The sequence below is a fragment of the Sorghum bicolor genome, chromosome 9 (genome assembly GCF_000003195.3).
Source record: "Sorghum bicolor cultivar BTx623 chromosome 9, Sorghum_bicolor_NCBIv3, whole genome shotgun sequence".
Lineage (NCBI taxonomy): Eukaryota > Viridiplantae > Streptophyta > Magnoliopsida > Poales > Poaceae > Sorghum > Sorghum bicolor.
Window position 1 is genome coordinate 24,973,170 of NC_012878.2, and position 19,660 is coordinate 24,992,829.

Consider the following 19,660-nt stretch of genomic DNA (forward strand, 5'->3'; position numbering starts at 1 on the left):
GAGTACCCAAGCCTAAACACCACATTTACACCAGCAATGATTACTCTAAACTCTACACGAAGAGATTAAAGTAAACTCATAAACCATAAGAACAATAAAACAAGAACTTACTAGAATTTAGAAGTCGAAATACTGAAGAATCCTAGGAGCAAGCTTCGGGTTAGGAGAACTTGATCCCGCAGGTACAAGCTTGGAGTAGACACCGACAGGCCGGGCTTCCTCCATTCTACACCTCCACTCTATCTCTCTCAATCTAGTAGAAACTAGAAGATCTATTTCTACCTTACATTGGTTGCTAAGCCTAAAAAAGAAATATTAATTAGAGAAGAGGTTTTCCTTCGAGGGCACCCCTCAGTCTCTATGATAATTTCTTCATGTCTTCTCCAGGGGCCAGGGCGGTCTCCTTATATAGTCCTCCCCTTCTATGCGTTTTGGGTCGGTAGGCGAGGTGGTACTATGTTTTCCTTGATCCAATAGGTCGGTGGAACATCCCGAGCGAAGAGAGTCCTGAAAGCTCTCCAGCAGGGGGCGGGCGCCCTAGGCCTGGCCCCTTTCGGCCTCCGCTTCCTTCCCGTGCCTTCTGGAGTCTTCTAGATGGTAGAAAATTGCGCGGTGCGTTGATATCTCTATGTAATCCCGACATGTGGGCCTTTCTTCCGTATTTCCTAATAACCCCCTGCAGAAATAGACAAACACCAAAACTCGTGGAATTCTGTCAGATAAAACCCTAAGTCTAGATGTTGATTTCATTTGGATCCTTTTCTTTGTTTATTTGATAATTAAATTTGATACTTAAGGACCGTCAACAAACTCCCCCAAGCTTACCTCTTGCTCATCCCTAAGCAAGGATAGACTCAGCAATGGATTAGAAGTTGTTGCAATATCTTTAAAAATTGACGGTACACATGCTTTTTAAATAAGATCTCATCCCTGAGTTAGAGTAAACTGTCAAGACTTAAAACATACTTTACCTTCACCATGGGACTTGTAACCGTCACTTCTGTCTTGAGAGGTTAAAAGATAGAACAGTCTAGCCAAGTGCCATGTCTCTTATTCTTGATCAGCTATAGCTCTGGGGTTTTTTGTAGATTTTCAAATAAAACTCAGAGATTCCTTGTATGACTCTCTCATATCTCTCTTTTGTGGTATTTCTGGATCCTTACCAAGGCATTGATGGTATATGCCTTCTCTCAAGATATGTGGTATTTATGGTATAAGGCATAGTGACATTGCCTTCTCTCTCACCCTACTCTAATAAGGCTTGATATCTGGAGCTCATAGGTGGGAGACAGCTAATACATACTTACAAGACATTTATTGCATAGTCAAACCATGGATCTAGAGAAACAAATCAATAAGCCAAATCAAGATGTGCATGTGTGGCGAATGAATGGTGTAAGGTGATAATAGTAATAACAATGGTGAAAGTCTAATTCGACTTTTGCTCTTTTGAGGGGATACATACCTTCCCTGCTTTTTGAAACTTTATGAGGAGAATGAGATGCTCTTCTTTTTCTTTCCTCTCAGGTGGGTGTCTTGTACCCCTAATTCTACTGTCGGACACTTGTCCATTTTTACCTCTCGTCTCACTTTTTCTTTCTTTCGAGGTTCCGAGCACTTGCCCTTTTTATTTCCTTGTTTATATATATTTTTTCTCTTTTCTTTCTTTTTTTTTCAGAGCACTCATCTCTTGAGATAATATAGCAAGTGGTAGTAACCAAAATATTTGGAGCATTTATTTCACAGGGAATAACAGGGATAGGAAAATGTTTTTGACTCTTCTCTCCCGGATTAGGAGTAGAATATTTTTGGGTGATTCTGGAGATGGAAATGGATGGATATATGTGGATGGTACTTCTGGAGTAGAAGTAGCATATATGAGTGAACGTGCAAGTGAATCTTGATTTAACCACATGACAAGCTCCTAAGGGTCTACACAGCTTGACCACACTCAATGCTCATAAGCAGTAAATAGTAAATGTGTGGCTCAAAGTCTAGCAAGCATGTATATATGGCTGTGGTAGGAATTTAAACTCTCATCATACAGGAACTCATCATGCAATATTTTAAAGATTTTTCAAGATAAAATTTTCCAAAATTCTAGCATCTCTAGGAACAGATAAACAGCAGCTCAACCTTCCCATATCATATCCGTTAACAACTTAGATTTCAGATCAAATTTTCATCCCACAAGTTTAGATCTAGAGCAAGCTTTAAATTATAACAGTTATGTCTAAACTTGAGAGGGAACTTCAAAATTGCAAATTAGGCAGAGCAACTATTCATCATATCCATGCTAGAGTTTTATTATTAAGATTCAGATTAGCATAGCCACTTTATTTATTTATTAAACATACTAAGCAAAATATATATATAAGCACAAAATCTTTATTTGGTTTTTCATAGTTTATGTATTTTAATATTCTAACATAATATAAGTAGAAAGATAGGTAGAAATACTTAGCGAGAATAATGGGGGTGCTCTCCCCCAAGCTGAATTTTGACGTAATTTCTCTTGATGTAGCTAGCAGGTGGCAGAGGTGTATTTGAAAGTCAGCACCATTCTGACAGCGATTAGAATGTCCTCCGTCTGTTAGTCTTCTTGATTCTTAAATTCTGTGGAGCTCAAATAAACAACAAAGCTTGTAGAACTAATTAAGTGTTAGCATAAATATCTAGCCTTCATCATGTTGGGCTTCCTTAATAAATGTTATTTATTTAGTAGGATCATACACTTATTATTATTTTTTTTTTATATTTATATTGTAAGATGAAAACTTATTTATTTTATTTTTATGCCACCACAGTGAATGTATTTATGGGTTTTATGCCATGAGCATACTCACATGGGGCTTACTATTTTTTAACATTTTTATTTTCTTATCAAGATAGCATGAACCTGATTAACTAAGCAAATTATAATTGAATAATTGAAAGGAAAGGGTAACTACCAACTTTACCTCTTAGCAAGGCGTTCGGTATTTTTATGTCCTCCGAACGGGACTCTCTGTTTTCTCAGTCGTCCTGGGATTCGCTAGGTGGCGTAGTCGGTGATTTCGGTGGCGCCTCTCTTCGTGTATAACTATCTTCTCCCTCCACATCTGACTCGGTGCTACGGTCTCCTCAGGACAGTTCTGTTCAAGCTGTATGTCTTCAGTCCTTATCACTTCTCCTTCGTAGTCTATGTTGACGGTCCTTAAGTATCAAATTTAATTATCAAATAAATAAAGAAAAGGATCCAAATGAAAACAAGATCTAGACTTAGGGTTTTATCTGACAGAATTCCACGAGTTTTGGTGTTTGTCTATTTCTGCAGGGGGTTATCAGGAAATATGGAAGAAAGGCCCACATGACAGGATTACGTAAAGATATTAACGTGCTGCGCAATTATCTTACATCTAGAAGACTCCAGAATTCACGAGACCGAAGCGGAGGCGAAACGGGGCCAGAGACAGGGCGCCCGCCCTATCCTACTGGGCGCCCGCCCTGCCCCCAAGTCCAATCAGGACTCTGCTTTGCGGGAGATCTCCACCGACCTAAAGGATGAATCTAAACCATACAATCTATGTCGGTTTGATCCAAGGGCCCATATTCACTTGGAGGGACTATAAAACCAGACCCCCTGGCCCCTGGAGGAGACAGCCTCTCAACCCTAATTCATTGTTCCATCAAGGGAGAAGAAGCCTCTGATCAAGATTAGAGCCACCACATCAATTAGACATCTAGATTAGCATAGCTACATAGGATTAGAACTAGAAGGAGTCAATCTTCGATTGGTTTCCGGATCTGTCAAGAGGATTCTTGGTAATTCTCTAATTGTGCTTCTAATTGCTTTCTAATTATCTTTGTTCTTCAATATTATGAATATGACTTTGTTCTACTTCAATATATTGCTTATGACTTTGCTCTACTTGCTTATATTCAAGATTATATTGTTCTTAGTTTATCATAGTTATGTACTTGGCTTAGTTAGATTCGATCTATATACATGCTTAGGATCATATAGCGTTTATCCATCGGATCCATGGGTAAATGATAGATATTGTGTAGGCGTGGTGCTTATACCGTATTTATCTGCGATTGTACCCAATATGCCAGATCGTGGGGTGGTTCGTGATAGTGACAGCTTCATTGATTCTTATATAGTCCCCCTCTCATGTATTGGGCTGGCAGAGCAACATTATTACAGGGGTGTGATTGCTATGTTTCCCATATTCCTTGCTAATATCACTATGCATGGGTGTAGTCTTGTCTCACAATGATTACTAAGTATGCTTGCACTAATTATGATAATGCTAGACTATATAGTTAAGAATAACTTAGGGAATATTCTTGTAGTTCGTTCTAATACCATGCTAATGACTTTCTAGAGTATCTAATTGAGGTGCTTATCATATTTATTATGTGGCTAGATCAGATTAGTTATCCTTGTCACTATTATTATTTCATATATCTTTTATGTGACACTTATCTCTGTATGAAGAGTTAGATATAATGTTCTCAATTATACATGCAATGATAGATGCTCAATCTCATATTATATTCTGTAATCAATAGTGATGATTTCTAATCCCTTCCCAGTGGTAAAAATATAAATAACGATACCTGGAATACTTCCCGGTTAAAATGTTGCATCGGTATTAATCTGTGCGCTTGCAGATCTCATTCATTATTTATTTAGAAGAGCAATTGCATATTTCAATACCGCGTCTCTCTTATCATGCTGGGGATGACAACTTGGCTTAAGTGGTGTGAGGGATAGGTTTGGCATTTTTGGCACCGTTACTAGATTTAGAGAACTTAGTCTACTTTTGGTAATGATGTTAAGAATACCCAACAAGCATTTTTGGCGCCGTTGCCGGGGAAGGTTGATTACTAATCAGGAATGGAATAAAAGATTTTGAGTTATCATTCGCATCACTAATATGATTGAGCTTATCTATTCTCTCATACAGTTTTACCCCGATATTTTTCTATTTTATCTTATGCAGGGGAATGTATGAATAGAAGACATCTTCCAGGAAATTTTGTTGACAATCCCGAAGCATTATTCAAGAAGACGAGAGCCAAGCTAAAGAAATCATCAACACTTTAGCAAGAAGCTTCATCCAATCAAGAAGATCACCGGAACTTGTCTTCAGAGTTCAAAGCCATGGCGAACAAATCAATCCGCGAGTTCTCAGCTCCCACTACGGACAACATCCGCACTGGACCTGCTGCAGAGATCGACGGCAACTTTGAGCTCAAGCCTGGACTTATCAACATGGTGCAATCCAACCAGTTCTGTGGGAAGGCACACGAAGATGCTAGTGCTCATTTACAACACTTCCTGGAGATTTGCAACACATTCACCATAGCAGGAGTTTCCAAAGATGCTATACTACTTCGCCTCTTCCCATTCTCACTGTTAGGAAGAGCGAAGCAGTGGTTCTACGCTACAAAGGAGAAGAATACTACGTGGGCACTCTGCTCAACAAACTTCCTGGCTAAGTTCTTTCCCATGGGCAAGACCAATGCTCTCCGTGGGAAGATTACAAGTTTTAAGCAACAAAATGATGAATCTGCTCCAGAAGCATGGGAGCGCTTTCAAGACTACATCCTAGAATGTCCCCATCATGGAATGGAGAGTTTGCTATTGATGCAGACATTTTATCATGGGCTCAGTAACAGTGCCCGAGAGACCATGGATGCTGCAGCTGGAGGAGCATTCTTATCACTTACTATACCACAAGCCACAGCTCTTGTGGAGAAGATGGCGTCCAACCAAAGCTGGAATGAAGAGAGGACCCAGACACGCAAGAGAGGTGGAGGTATACATCAGCTAAAGGAGGCAGACATGCTGTTTGCAAAGCTAGACCTGCTCATGAAGAAGCTCGACGATAGAGCTGGAGACAAGAAAGAAGTTATGCACATCTACGACTCTCACTTGACTTGTGAGGAGTGTGGAGACACTAGACACTCAGGCAACCACTGCCCTGAGATGCTTGAGGATGTGAACTACATCAACAACAACAACTACTACTACTACAACCGTCCTCAACAAAATCAAGGTTGAAATCAAGAGAGGCCTAACTACTCAGGTAATTATCAAGGTAACAATTCTTACAACAATAATGCTAACAATTTTCCACCTTTGAGAGAGTTATTGTCTAATCAAGGAAAGCTAATGGATAACCTATCTAAGAAATTGGCATCTAATGATAAAATGCTAGAAAATATAAATAATAGAATGGATAATTTCTCTATTGCCATCAAGAATCAAATTAGCTTTAATAAAATGATTGAATCCCAGTTAAATCAAATAGTTGCTGCTGTTCCTTCTACTAACCCTGGTATACCATCACAACCGGAAGGATTAGAATCTGCAAATCTTGTAGACATGTTTGATGCAGGTAATTGGAGTAACCCCGTCACTGAATTTTCTACTGACCGTCTGCCGGTCAAGAGAGGCGATCCAGGACGCCCCGTCATCCCGATCTCTATCGGCATGGTGGACGTTCCAGAAGCACTCTGCGACTTTGGCTCCAGTGTCAACATTATACCCTGGGTACTCTATGAAAAATTCTTTACATATCCTTTATTAGAAGCAACCATGTGTTTGCAGTTTGCAGATCAGACGATAACTTTTCCAAAAGGAATAGTGAGGAACCTTTGTGTCCAAGTTGGTACCTTGTATGCCCCAGCAGACTTCGTAGTGGTAGAGACCGGAAATGATGAGAGAGCACCTATCATCCTAGGAAGGCCATTCTTGAACACCACGGGAGCTATCATCTACGCTAGTGCTGCCAAGATCAGTTTCTACGTCAAAGGGAGGAAGGAGACATTTTTCTTCAAGAACAAGACTACACAAATTCAAGATCAATCCAGACGTAAATCAAGGAAGAGGACCAACAGGAGAAACAGGAACAAGCAAGTGTGGACCGAGTCAGCTAAGATGGTCACTGCAATTCATGGAGGCCAAGATCATCAACTTAAGTCACCGTGTTTGACTAAGAAGGACGACCCAGGAATGCCAAGCATCTACTGCTCCATAAATGGATACAACTTCTACAAGACGACTTGCGACACCGGATCGGGCGTCAACATAATGGCCGCAGTCACCTATCGGCTCTTGTTCGGGACCAGGCCACTAAGACCAACATACATTCAGCTCCAGATGGCAGATCAGACATTTCGAGAAGTTAAAGGAATAGTATCTGATGTCCCAGTCAAAATAGACGATCACTTTGTCTACACAGACTTTCAAATTGTTGACATGGGAGAAGACGAGTACGATCCACCCATCATCCTTGGAAGACCGTTCCTCCGCACCGTTAAAGCAATTATCTACATTGGAACCGGAGAAGTCCATATGCACTTCCCCTCAGAGAAGGTACGCCGTTATTTTACTGACCCTAACTATATCATTGAAGAATCTAAGCAGGTAAGAAAGAGACGCAACCGCAACCAGAGGAGGCAGATCATCAAGGACGGATGGGCATACTACGAAGGAGAAGTTATAAGATCAGAAGACGTTGAGTTTAAACAGAATTATCCAGAGGAGATTGAAGCACCGAGTCAGGTATGGAAAATGAAGATAACTATACAAGAAGAGGAGGCGCCACCGGAAGTACCGACTACGCCACCCAACGAACCTCAGGACGATTAAGAAAATGGAGAGTCCCGTTCGGAGGACTTAAAAACACCGAACGCCCTACCAAGAGGTAAACTTGGTAGTTATCCTTTCCCTTTCAATTATTTCAAATAGTTTACTTAGTTAATTATGTTCATACTATCCTAAAAAGAAAATAAAAATGTGAAAAAACTGTAAGCCCCATGTGAGTAGACGAGTGGCATAAAACCCATAAGTACATTCACTGTGGTGGCATAAAAATAAAATAATTATTTTTCTGCTTTATAAAATAAAAATATAAAAACAGGGAGTAATATTTATTAAGGAGTCTCAAGATAATAAAGGCTAGATATTTGTGCTAACACTTAATTAGTTCCACAAGCTTTGTTGTCTATTTGAGCTCCACAGAATTTAAGAATCAAGAAGACTAGTAGACGGAGGACATTCTGAATGCTGCTGACTTTCAAATACACCTCTGCCAACTGCTAGCTACATCAAGAGAAATTACGTCAAAATTCAGCTTGGGGGAGAGCACCCCCATTTATCCCGATAAGTATTTCTATCTATCTATCTTTATACTTATATTATTTTAGAATATTAAAATACATATAAACTATGGAAAACCAAATAAAGATTTTATGCTTATATATATATATATGTCTTTTGCTTAGTGTGTTTAATAAATAAATAAAGTGGCTATGCTAATCTGTATCTAAATAAAACTTAAGCATGGATATGATAAATAGTTGCTCTGCCTAATTTGCAAATTTTAAGTTCTCTCTCAAGTTTAGATATAGCTGTTATAATTTAAAGCTTACCCTAGACCTAAACTTGTGGGATGAAAATTTGATCTGAAGTCTAAGTTATTAACGGATATGATATGGGAAGGTTGAGCTGCTGTTTATCTGTTCCTAGAGATGCTAGAATTCTGGAGAATTTTATCTTTGAAAATCTTTAAAATGTTGCATGATGAGTTCCTGTATGATGAGAGTTTAAATTCCTACCACAGCCATATATACATGCTTGCTAGACTTTGAGCCATACATTTATTATTTACTGCTTATGAGCATTGAGTGTGGTCAAGCTGTGTAGACCCTTAGGAGCTTGTCATGTGGTTAAATCAAGATTTCACTTGCACGTTCACTCATATATGCTACTTCTACCCCGGAAGTACCATCCACATATATCCACCCATTCCATCTCCGGAATCACCCAAAAATATTCTACTCCTAATCCAGGAGTGAATAACCAAAAATATTTCTGTTTTCCCCTTGTGAAATAAATGCTCAAGTTATCTTGTTACTACCACTTGCTATATTATCTCAAGAGATGAATGCTCTGAAAAAAAGAGAAAGATACGAGGAAATAAAAAGGAGCAAGTGCTCGGAACCTCGAAAGAAAACAAAAAAAGTGAGATGAGAGGTAAAAATGGACAAGTGTCCGACACTAGAATTAGGGGTACAAGATGCCCACCTGAGAGAAAAGAAAAAGAAGAGCATCTCATTCTCATCATAAAGTTTCAAAAGCAAGAAAGGTATGTATCCCCTCAAAGAGCAAAGTAGAATTAGACTTCCACCTCCATTGTTTTCACCATTGTTATCACCATCATCACCATTCACCATTCATTCGCCACACATGCACATCTTGATTTGGCTTATTGACTTGTTTCTTTGGATCCATGGTTTGACTATGCAATAAATGTCTTGTAAGTATGTATACTTTATCTCCCACCTACGAGCTCCAGATATTAAAGCCTTATTAGAGTAGGGTGAGGGAGAAGGCAATGTCACTATGCCTCATACCACAAATACTACATATCTTGAGAGAAGGCATATACCATCACTGCCTTGGTAAGGATCCAAAAATACCACAAAAGAGAGACCTGAGAGAATCATACAAGGAAACTCTGAGTTTTATTTGAAAATCTGCAAAAACCCCAGAGCTATAGCTGATCAAGAATAAGAGACATGGCACTTGGCTAGACTGTTCTATCTTTTAACCACTCAAGACAGAAGTGACAGTTACAAGTCTCATGGTGAAGGTAAAGTAAGTAAATTTTAAGTCTTGACAGTTTACTCTAACTCAGAGATGAGATCTTATTTAAAAGCATGTGAACCGTCAAATTTTTTTTAAGATATTGCAACAACTTATGATCCACAGCTGAGTCTATCCTTGCTCAGGGACGAGCAAGAGGTAAGCTTGGGGGAGTTTGTTGACGGTCCTTAAGTATCAAATTTAATTATCAAATAAATAAAGAAAAGGATCCAAATGAAAACAAGATCTAGACTTAGGGTTTTATCTGACAGAATTCCACGAGTTTTGGTGTTTGTCTATTTCTGCAGGGGGTTATCAGGAAATATGGAAGAAAGGCCCACATGACAGGATTACGTAAAGATATTAACGTGCTGCGCAATTATCTTACATCTAGAAGACTCCAGAAGCCACGAGACCGAAGCGGAGGCGAAACGGGGCCAGAGACAGGGCGCCCGCCCTGCCCCCAAGTCCAATCAGGACTCTGCTTTGCGGGAGATCTCCACCGACCTAAAGGATGAGTCTAAACCATACAATCTATGTCGGTTTGATCCAAGGGCCCATATTCACTTGGAGGGACTATAAAACCAGACCCCCGGGCCCCTGGAGGAGAGAGCCTCTCAACCCTAATTCATTGTTCCATCAAGGGAGAAGAAGCCTCTGATCAAGATTAGAGCCACCACATCAATTATACATCTAGATTAGCATAGCTACATAGGATTAGAACTAGAAGGAGTCAATCTTCGATTGGTTTCCGGATCTGTCAAGAGGATTCTTGGTAATTCTCTAATTGTGCTTTTAATTGCTTTCTAATTATCTTTGTTCTTCAATATTATGAATATGACTTTGTTCTACTTCAATATATTGCTTATGACTTTGCTCTACTTACTTATATTCAAGATTATATTATTCTTAATTTATCATAGTTATGTACTTGGCTTAGTTAGATTCGATCTATATACATGCTTAGGATCGTATAGCGTTTATCCATCGGATCCATGGATAAATGATAGATATTGTGTAGGCGTGGTGCTTATACCGTATTTATCTGCGATTGTACCCAATATGCCAGATCGTGGGGTGGTTCGTGATAGTGACAGTTTCATTGATTCTTATATAGTCCCCCTCTCGTGTATTGGGCTGGCAGAGCAACATTATTACAGGGGTGTGATTGCTATGTTTCTCATATTCCTTGCTAATATCACTATGCATGGGTGTAGTCTTGTCTCACAATGATTGCTAAGTATGGTTGCACTAATTATGATAATGCTAGACTATATAGTTAAGAATAACTTAGGGAATATTCTTGTAGTTCGTTCTAATACCATGCTAATGACTTTCTAGAGTATCTAATTGAGGTGCTTATCATATTTATTATGTGGCTAGATCAGATTAGTTATCCTTGTCACTATTATTATTTCATATATCTTTTATGTGACACTTATCTCTGTATGAAGAGTTAGATATAATGTTCTCAATTATACATGCAATGATAGATTCTCAATCTCATATTCTATTCTGTAATCATTAGTGATGATTTCTAATCCCTTCCCAGTGGTAAAAATATAAATAATGATACCTGGAATACTTCCCGGTTAAAATGCTGCATCGGTATTAATCTGTGCGCTTGCAGATCCCATTCATTATTTATTTAGAAGAGCAATTGCATATTTCAATACCGCGTCTCTTATATCATGCTGGGGATGACAACTTGGCTTAAGTGGTGTGAAGGATAGGTTTGGCATTTTTGGCACCGTTACTAGATTTAGAGAACTTAGTCTACTTTTGGTAATGATGTTAAGAATACCCAACAGTCTACCCATCCGTTCTTGATGATTTGCCTCCTCTGGTTGCGGTTGCGTCGTCTTCTTGTCCTGACCTGCATAGAGTCTTCAACTATATAGTTATGGTCAGTAAAATAGTTGCGTACCTTCTTAGAGGGGAAGTACATGTGGACTTCTCCAGTTCCAATGTAGATGATTGCTTTGGTAGTGTTGAGGAACGGTCTTCCAAGGATGGTGGGTGGATCATATTCGTCTTCTCCCATGTCAATGACCTGAGAATCATCTGGAGCTGAATATATTGGTTGTAGGGGCATGGTTCCATGCAGGAGCTGATAAGTGACTGCGGTCATTATGTTGTCGTCAGATCCGGTGTCGTAGAGTGTCTTCTAAAAAGAGTATCCATTGATTGCGCACTCGATGCTTGGAACACCAGAGTCGTCCTTCTTGATCAAGAAAGGTGGCTTGAGTCGACGATGTTGACCTCTTCCGATAAGGATCCAATGTTTTAAGTCTTCTGGACAAGACTTTCCACCATCTTCATCCTTTAGGTGCATCATTTGATTAGGTGTGAACCTTGACGTCTGCACCTCTTGATACGGTGTCACCCATGTTCTTCTTTGCCCAGTAGTTCGAAGTATGGTGTTGGCAATATCCTGCTCAGTGTGTTTGTGCTCATAGATCCAGGTCCTTCACTTGGTGGAGTCTGGGAGTTGTAAAACTCCTCCATGTTTTGCTTGAAGTGTACCTGTTCATAGAGACAAGGCAGAGATCAAGTGTATGGGCTCTGTTGGTGGAAAACACCAACAGAACCAAAAGTGTATTTGTTTTTCTCTAACCTTAAGCATAATGAGCAAGACAAAGTTGATGAATAATAAGATCATGAGTGTATTATTTGAAACATTTGTCAGATCAGATGGCTCAACCTAATGGAAAGATAATCTATCTATATTTATGTTTTGTTTATATCTTCCAAATATTGAATGTGCAACATATTAGCTTATATGTTTAGGAGCGTGGGATCACGAAGGTAGTACTAAGAACAAAGATTAAAGGACTAAACATGTTGAATTAATTGAGTTGGTTAATCTGGAGTTATAAATCATACATGTTTGTCTCTTTATTTATGTGAATGCTTGAACCAAGGAGAAGCTTATAAAAGCGATAGTCAAGTACCTTAAGGTGTTTCCTTACTTGAAGAGTGACGGTACAGTATCACCTTGTGGAAGCTTTCCTTTCTTAGAGGTTGTGCATCGTGTTTGTGGCACCCTCCATGAATCATCTCTTATGAGCTACGTCTTTCTTGTGCAAATTGTTAAACTTCATGTGTTACTTTCTTCATCTCTAATGCGAGTTTATCTCAGGACTTCCCAGGTTGATATTGAAAGTTTTCCTGCAGGGGTTAGTCCAACAAAATATCCCATATCTACTATAGCATACTATCGGCTTAAAAAAATCAACCTAGACACCATGTCTAATTTGATTCAGAAGGGCATTTTAACCTAAGCACCATGCTTAATTTAAAATCCCTTGGAAGTAAGATCATCATTCCTAAACTAAGCACCATGCTTAATTAAGAGATAAATGAAACTATTCCAAACCTAGACATATACTAAAGCAAATAAAGGTAGCATGAGAGCATTTATAGAGATCTACTTAAGTGGAGATGACGTAGTGTAATCAGTATTTAACAAATTGAGCATGTCTCAAAGGTAAGGACAACCAACGTAGCAACATGGCAAAAGATGTTTTTATGTAAAGTACTCCCCCAAGCTTGAATTTTACAAAATTCAAGTTTGGATGAATTTAATTCAATGTTGTGTGATGGTTGGTTGGACATACCCTGTGCTTGTCATTCATCCGATCTTCTTGCTCCAGTCCTGGAAAGGTTAGTGACAAGAATACCCGAAGGAATATTTCTACAATTATATTTATATGCTCAATACACAAGGCAATGTTGCAAATAATTAGAAGTTCATGTTATGATCTGATAAGTGCTTGTTTTAGGACACTAAGCTTGTCCTTGGGAAACCACCAAGTTATGTTGGTGAAGTGGTTTCTCCTCCAACATCTACCTATATCAAGATCAACTCAACGAGATCTGCAATATTTATTTAACCATGCAAGCGGCTCGGGCCTGCCCGCAAGCCTGCTAGGCCCGCCCCGCAAAACAGGCCCACTAGGCAACCGTGGCCTGCATGCTTTTCTGTTGCGGGCTGAAGCGGCCTGGCCTGCTAGCGAATGCAGATAGTTCGCAGAACCTGCAAAGTCCCACAAATGCCTGCGTCGCCTAGCTACTCCGTCTCCGCCGCCGTCGCCGCTTCTGTATGCTAGGTCTTGCGACTGTTCAACACTGTGCGCAACAGCGCTCTCTATCCGCGTCCATGGCCGAGGTGGCTGCTGTCTATCCGCGTCCATGCCGGTGCCGGCCCCGAGGTCCATACTGCCCCTCTCCAAAACGCGGATGCCGACGGCCAAATGCCACAACAGGTATGCTTTGTGCTCACTAATCTTGCTCTGAAAAAGATGTGCTCACTAATGCGATAAAGTGCATTAAACTTTGTCAGACTCATTTGGAGTCTCAACACTAGCACTGCTCGAATCCTAATATTTAAAACTAGATACACTGTCCAATTAACTTTTAACATGCTTCCGTGATGCAAAAGAAGTGTGATGCAGTAAAACACTTTAGATTGTGCCGAGATGCTGAAAGTTGTGGATTTTCCTGGAGTTTCTGTTTCTTGCTAGAGTCATGTTCTTCTGACCTTTAACATCTTCGTCCATATGAAGTTTTCACAATCATGCTGAATATTTTCCTGTATTGCATTCTAATTGCTTTCATGTAACCTCAAACAAAATTAAGTTGTGAATTCTACAATGTATTTTTCTCTTTTGTAGAATGCTAAAAAAAGCGATATCAAGCAAATTAAGTTGTCACAATCATGCTGAATATTTTCGTTTTCCACTGAAATATGCTGCTCCAATGATACTAACTGTTGCAAAAGTTTCTGAACCATGATTCTGGAAGGGTGCCAAAATAGTTGTTGCGGCCGGTAGGGGCGGTTTGCAGAGCTCTGGAAGGGTCAAAAGTTTCTGAACCATGATTCTGGAAGGGTGCCAAAATAGTTGTTGCGGCCGGTAGGGGCGGTTTGCAGAGCTCTGGAAGGGTCCCGGTAACACAATTGGTTCGCCGTGCTTATCTCCTAACAGTTTCTTTCTGTGTATAGTTAAACTAACAAAAGAACTATTTGTCGGCAATACAGTAAAGCAGTGACACTTGTGTACATTTCAATAATATTTCCAAATGTTCTGATGTTAAGTTTTTTACTCAATGAGAGATTGAACAAATTGTAATTGACTTTAACCTTGGCACAGGTGTTGTAAATCCTTGCATACACAAGCACTATTCGACAACAAGAAGGCCTGGAGCATACTTATTATTTATGCCATATTTTGTACTTGTTCCTTGTGAGTAATTTATGTATTTGTGGCTTTTTGATGTAATAATACAGCCATTTTGTATGTATTCCTGCAAAGATTATATTTTAGTAGTAATTTGTTTTTGTATGATTTGATGATATTTATACATGAGGAAGACAAGACATTAATTTGGCAAACCCTCTCATTAAAAAAAATTAGCAGGCCCTGCTAGGCCTTGCAGGACTGGTCACTAGGCCCAACGGCAGTTTGCGGCCTGAGTGCACCCGTCAGCAGAGGTCTGCAAAGCCTGCAAATCCTTTTTGCGGCAGGTTGTGGTGGACTGCAGAGCGGCCCACTTGCAAGTTGATATTTATTATAGACATATGCATCGACAACCGTCCTTTTAAAGTTTTTATAAATGAAAAGGAAGAGGGGGTTGGAGATCTCAAATGTGGTAAGGATGGAGAGACAAATTGATTGGAGAGATGTTTTATATGAGCAAGGACTGGGTGAGGTATTTATGAAATAACTTCCATGCTCACTGTTGTTTCTCTCATTCTTAAACTCCAAGGATGATTCTTCATGAATGCTTAAAATTCGTTTAGGATTGTCTCTCAAGTTTGTTTTATCTATCCATTCAATGGTGATAGCACATGGATTTTTAATGCCCTCTAGCCATTGATGTTGCTCTTCTCGATCCTCCTTCTTATGCATGGGATGTCTAGAGAGATTCAAAGGATTATCGGGAGGTTCAAGAGAAAAAGCATAGTAGAAATTATTAAGCTCAAGGATGGGTTGGATAGCCGAATTATGGGATTGAAATGTTTGGAAATCGGCTATTGAAACTTCCTCTCCTTGTATGGGAGATGATTCCTTCTCTATCTCTAAGATTTTTCTATGAAGACTAGTGCAAGAAGGATGTATACGAATGAAGACATACCTTCCTTTACTAATAGATAAAGAAAGAAAGACTCTACCAAAGGTTATATGATTAAGACCAATGTGAAAATATCTAGGAAAAACATGGTCTTGTAGGGCTAGGTCTAAACCAGAATTTATAGAAAGATTAAAAGTTTCCCTAGGTGTAGCTAAAAGTGCATTATCTTTTTGATTAAAAGATAGGACCTCAGCTATAGAAAAGGGTTGGTTTTGACCTATTGCAATCAACTCCGGACACAGATCATAATTAGGGGCAGGACGTGTTGACTCCCATGGTCTATGGCTGGTCTCCGAAGGTGCAAAGAATTTAATAATAGGTATGGAATTTGAGTTATCCATAAAGATAAAAATAAAGAATAAAAGTATAAAAGTATAATACAAGATAATAGCAAGACTCAAAGTTATCTCAGCAAACCGTCTTTCTCCCCGGCAACGGCGCCAGAAATGCTTGTTGATATTTGGGAACGCAATAAGGAATTGATCCGCAAGCGCACGGATATCGGTGAGCACTTCACCCGGGAAATTATCCAGAGTATCGTATTTATTTTTTTACCACTAGGAGAAAGAGTGCATCTGACTAACCGGTCTATTACTACTAACCTTTTGGCACAAAGAATGTCTTTCGATGTGAGTGATAAATAGAGAAGACTGCAACCGTAGTCTCCTTCTAACCTTGGTAAGGATGATCTACTGTTCTAATGGGGAGGCTAACGGAATCTGGACACCACAAAGGATGTTCAACCCGCACATATAAACCCTATCCTTCCTGCTAACGAGATGTGATCTACAAAGGTAACTCAGAATTATCACATTCCTCACTACTACCACGGTCCAGCTAGTCAGGGAATATCTATGAGTACCCCAGCCTAAACACCACGTTTACGCCAGCAATGATTACTCTAAACTCTACGCGAAGAGATTAAAGTAAACTCATAAACCATAAGAACAATAAAACAAGAACTTACTAGAATTTAGAAGTCGAAATACTGAAGAATCCTAGGAGCAAGCTTCGGGTTAGGAGAACTTGATCCCGCAGGTACAAGCTTGGAGTAGACACCGACAGGCCGGGCTTCCTCCAATCTACACCTCCACTCTATCTCTCTCAATCTAGTAGAAACTAGAAGATCTATTTCTACCTTACATTGGTTGCTAAGCCTAAAAAAGAAATATTAATTAGAGAAGAGCTTTTCCTTCGAGGGCACCCCTCAGTCTCTATGATAATTTCTTCATGTCTTCTCCAGGGGCCAGGGGGGTCTCCTTATATAGTCCTCCCCTTCTATGCGTTTTTGGGTCGGTAGGCAAGGTGGTACTATGTTTTCCTTGATCCAATAGGTCGGTGGAACATCCCGAGCGAAGAGAGTCCTGAAAGCTCTCCAGCAGGGGGCGGGCGCCCAGGTCACCAGGGCGGGCGCCCTGGGCCTGGCCCCTTTCGGCCTCCGCTTCCTTCCCGTGGCTTCTGGAGTCTTCTAGATGGTAGAAAATTACGCGGTGCTTTGATATCTCTATCTAATCCCGACATGTGGGCCTTTCTTCCATATTTCCTGATAACCCCCTGCAGAAATAGACAAACACCAAAACTCGTGGAATTCTGTCAGATAAAACCCTAAGTCTAGATGTTGATTTCATTTGGATCCTTTTCTTTGTTTATTTGATAATTAAATTTGATACTTAAGGACCGTCAACAACTAGCAGACGGAGGACATTCTAATCGCTGTCAGAATGCTGCTGACTTTCAAATACACCTCTGCCACCTGCTAGCTACATCAAGAGAAATTACGTCAAAATTCAGCTTGGGGGAGAGCACCCCCATTTATCTCTATAAGTATTTCTATCTATCTATCTTTATACTTATATTATTTTAGAATATAAATTTACATAACTATGGAAAAATCAAATAAAGATTTTATGCTTATATATATATCTTTTGCTTAGTGTGTTTAATAAATAAATAAAGTGGCTATGCTAATCTGTATCTTAATAGTAAAACTCAAGCATGGATATGATGAATAGTTGCACATTTTAAGATCTCTCTCAAGTTTAGACATAACTGTTATAATTTAAATCTTGCTCTAGACCTAAACTTGTGGGATGAAAACTTGATCTGAAATCTAAGTTGTTAACGGATATGATATGGGAAGGTTGAGCTGCTGTTTATCTGTTCCTAGAGATGCTAGAATTCTGGAGAATTTTATCTTTGAAAATCTTTAAAATGTTGCATGATGAGTTCCTGTATGATGAGAGTTTAAATTCCTACCACAGCCATATATACATGCTTGCTAGACTTTGAGCCACACATTTACTATTTACTGCTTATGAGCATTGAGTGTGGTCAAGCTGTGTAGACCCTTAGGAGCTTGTCATGTGGTTAAATCAAGATTTCACTTACACGTTCACTCATATATGCTACTTCTATTCCGGAAGTACCATCCACATATATCCATCTATTTCCATCTCCAGAATCACCCAAAAATATTCTACTCCTAATTCGGGAGAGAATAACCAAAAATATTTCTATTTTCCCCTATGAAATAAATGCTCAAGTTATCTTTTTACTACCACTTGCTATATTATATCAAGAGATGAGTGCTCTAAAAAAGAAGAAGAAAAAAATACGAGGAAATAAAAAGGAAAGAAAAAGTGAGACGAGAGGTAAAAATGGACAAGTGTCCGATAGTAGAATTAGGGGTACAAGATACCCACCTGAGAGAAAAGAAAAAGAAGAGCATCTCATTCTCCTCATAATGTTTGAAAAAGCAAGAAAGGTATGTATCCCCTCAAAGAGCAAAGTAGAATTAGACTTCCACCATTGTTATCACCATCATCACCATATACCATTCATTCGCCACACATGCACATCTTGATTAAACTTATTGACTTGTTTCTTTGGATCCATGGTTTGACTATACAATAAATGTCTTGTAAGTATGTATCTCCCACCTATGAGCTCCAGATATTAAAGCCTTATTAGAGTAGGGTGAGAGAGAAGGCAATGTCACTATGCCTTATACCACAAATACTACATATCTTGAGAGAAGGCATATACCATTACTGCCTTGGTAAGGATCCAGAAATACCACAAAAGAGAGATTTGAAAGTGAGTCATACAAGGAATCTCTGAGTTTTATTTCAAAATCTGCAAAAACCCCAGAGCTATAGCTGATCAAGAATAAGAGACATGGCACTTGACTAGACTGTTCTATCTTTTAACTACTCAAGACAGAAGTGACGATTACGAGTCCCATGGTGAAGGAAAAGTAAGTAAGTTTTAAGTCTTGACAGTTTACTCTAACTTAGAGATGAGATCTTATTTAAAAGCATATGTACCTTCAATTTTTAAATATATTGCAACAACTTATGATCCATAGCTGAGTCTATCCTTGCTTAGGGACGAGCAAGAGGTAAGCTTGGGGGAGTTTGTTGACGGTCCTTAAGTATCAAATTTAAATATCAAATAAATAAAGAAAATGATCCAAATGAAATCAACATCTAGACTTAGGGTTTTATCTGACAGAATTCCATAAGTTTTGGTGTTTGTCTATTTCTGCAGGGGGTTATCAGGAAATATGGAAGAAAGGCCCACACGTCGGGATTACATAGAGATATTAACGTGCCGCGCAATTATCTTACATCTAGAAGACTCCAGAAGCCACGAGACCGAAGCGGAGGCGAGACGGGGCCAGAGGCAGGGCGCCCGCCCACCTCCTGAGTCCAATCAGGACTCTGCTTCGTGGGAGATCTCCACCAACCTAAAGGATGTGTCTAAACCATACAATCAATGTCGGTTTGATCCAACGGCCCATATTCACTTGAAGGGACTGTAAAACCAGACCCCCTAGCCCTTGGAGGAGAGAGCCTCTCAACCCTAATTCATTGTTCC

At 39.5% G+C, this 19,660-nt stretch overlaps 1 long non-coding RNA gene across 1 annotated transcript; it reads left to right on the forward strand.

The window, feature by feature from the left end:
- LOC110430529 lies at nt 13,678–15,008 on the forward strand. The gene is made up of 2 exons (XR_002447871.1): nt 13,678–13,914; nt 14,800–15,008. It is a non-coding gene; the product is annotated as an uncharacterized LOC110430529 (long non-coding RNA).